We start from the raw sequence: 3,076 nt of genomic DNA, 5'->3' as shown, positions 1-3,076 counted from the left end.
ATTTCGCGCTAGGGAGATTAGCTGATGGAACTGCATCCTTCTGGTGGTGGGCCTGGGAATGGGCTGAGGAAAAGGCCCCATTTGGTTCTTGATGTGCCCAGGTCTCCCCATATTGCTGACAGCTTCCCCTAGCTGATATGGGGTCTGTTAGGGCACAGAAGAGGTAGTGAAGGAACAAGGTCAAAACTTAACCCAATAAGGACCGCGTTAAGAAGGGTATGGGCTAAGACCTCCCTTTCCATATAAAAGTATGGAAAGATCACAGGCACAAAAGAAGCTCAAGCACAGTGGCAAAACTGCATAAGCATTTTGTGATTGAGGAGAGGCTGATTTTTTTGACTCAAACAGCAAACAGGAATTTACTCAGCAGGTAGACAAGTGAATTTGAAGGCTGCATTTGGATCATTTTCATTGGAAATTAACACTAGTGTAAAATTAGTGACCTCATCTGAAGAATAACCAGATACTGGGAGGTACAACACACTGCCACTGAATGACAAGGCTGAGAAGAAATCCAGCATCTTCAAAACCACTTTATCTCAATTTAAATTGTCAGCTGTAAAAATCAAATTACACTACTAGCTTGGAGAAAGTGCTTGGAAAGCAGGATAAAAACACCTCTCTAGTCCAGTCAGCTACTCATGATCACAACTGGAAAACCCAGTTAGATCATTCCTACACAGTCACCACTTCAACAGCACAAAAGAGCAAACACAAAATATTATCCAACCATAAAAAGCACGGGAAGTACAGACTACCAACATCCTCAGAATCATATAGTTTTTTTTTTTCCCAGTACAGCCCTTCTATCCACTATGTCGTCTTCTGTCACTCCTTGATGTTCAGAGTGATGATATACATCTGACACTCCCCAAGAACCTGGTTCTATGTTCACGTCACATAAAATCTGGAATTTGCCAATATCAACCTTCTACAGAAAACAATGATGGGCAACCCATCCCACCCAGGGACTCCCAGCATTACTCACTCCCTACCTCAGTCCAGAGCTGCTCACACACACCCCCCCCAAAGAGGATCCAGTGATATGGTGTGCATCTAAAGAAAGCAGAGCCTCTACTTTACCAGCGTTCAATTATTTCTGTGCCACATTTCCCCTCTTAAGAACTTTACTATCCCTAAAGCATCAGGGAACCTACATGAGGCAGATATACACTATAGGTTTTAGGGGTTGGGTTGTTTTTTTTCCTTCCTCACGTTTATTACTAGAAGCCCTTCTTGGTTATGATTTTTCTTTTTCCACAACACATGAAGAAATATAATTTCTTAAGAGTTAAAAGCTGACACCTGCTATCATGCCACAGTCTGGTGGAAAAAAAGACAAAACACATGAATGGAGCCGACTGAAGGAAAAAGCTATTTTTGGAGCACTCATTTTTTAAAAAGTCTTATCAAACTACTGGGTGGGCAGACGAAGAATCTGACTCCAAGGACCAAGGTCTGACAGCACAAAGTGTAGTCCCTTTGTGCAGCCCTTATCTATGAGACTACGAAGCCCACAGCTGAGGCTTTGTTCTAACCGTGCCTCTGGTGAGACCAATGATCACAGTTCTAGGCACAAGTGAACAGCAATTTCCACTAGTGGAATAAAATTAAAATTTACTAGTGAGGTCCCATGCAGTAAAGTCTTAAACTAATGTTCTCACTACTCTGTCTTCTAAATCCTGAATCATCAGAAAGCCATGGTATTTCACAGAAACAGACTTTCATATTTTAGCTAACAGCAACTGAGCAACAAGATATTAAACAGGACCATCTGTTAATTTATCTCTGTATAAACCTCAAGACATTATAATGAAATGGATTTTAAAGTCTCATTTTGACATCCACCACATGATCCTCCAGGTACACAGAAGGACTGTGAGCAACCCAGCTTCACCTGAGCAGTGACTGCTGAGACAGAAACTCACACAAAAACCTCATGGCAAGAAGCCTTCGAAAGCTCAGAATGATTTATTTGGGAACAGTAGTAGCTGTTAGTATTCAAAAGTTAGTGTCAACTCACAGTTCAAAGCATACTTCTTACTATGCTGGAAAACAAAGATAACCGATTGGTGCTTTACAGAACAGCAGTGCTGCTTCTGAAACAAACCGTAAACTACTCTCGGGGTGACTAGAAACACGAGTGTTTATATGCAGGTGTTCTATAAAAATCAAACTGCAAAGGTTCTCTGTCTTCACAAAAGCAGCATTCCTGTGGCTGAGCCCTAGACCTGTCCTCTGCCCACAAGATCTCTTCCAGACATTTACAGAAGAGCCATAAGGCACAGAAATGCCCTTTCCAAGGGCACGCTACTATCAAAGTCACAAAGAGGCCTAGATCAAATGCACACTGATCTCTTCAGCCCATGCTATCACCCCAGTGGCAATACAGACTGTAAATTACAGCTAAGCAGCAGAACCAGAAGTACTGAGGTTGCAAAGAGGATTTGTTTTTATTAGGTTTTGACTTCAGGAAAAGCATCAAGTTGGCAAGAACAGTTGGACCAGACCAAAAAAAAAAAAAAAAATCACGGTGAATTATTTTACTTAGCATTGCATAGCACTATATTCAGAGGTCTATGCCTCTCTACTCCTCCCCAGCACATACACACCACCCCAGGAAGAACGAACACTTCCAAGAACCAATGCCAGCAAGCAGGAAAGTGTAATTCATGAATGATCACCCAGAGTAGCAGCAGCAGCCCAGCGTCCCTGAAGGGTGTGAAATCAATCTGCTGCTGCACTTGTGTCAAGAGAATTTTAAGGAGAAACACACTTTTGGTACTTCCACCAAACCCCCACCCGCACCTCCCCAAAACTCCGGTGAGATTACAAACACATCGAGGAGTCGGCACGGTGGGTCGCTTAGAGTTCTGAAGGTGCTGCAGATGCTTCTGGAAACTCAATTTCAGGTCGTGTGCCTTATTATACCCGACCACACTAAGTGCCACGGCCGCACACTCCCGACGCCCCGTCTTGCTGGAGCTCCCCACTCGCCCGAACGAGTCCGCGGGCGCAGGCGGGAGCACCACACAACGCCGAACTCCGGGGCTCTGTGCCCGCACCGGCCCGGGCC

Source organism: Merops nubicus, unplaced genomic scaffold, assembly GCF_000691845.1.
Source record: "Merops nubicus isolate BGI_N331 unplaced genomic scaffold, ASM69184v1 scaffold3490, whole genome shotgun sequence".
Taxonomy (NCBI): Eukaryota; Metazoa; Chordata; class Aves; order Coraciiformes; family Meropidae; genus Merops; species Merops nubicus.
Note: the sequence above shows the minus strand (reverse complement) of the source record.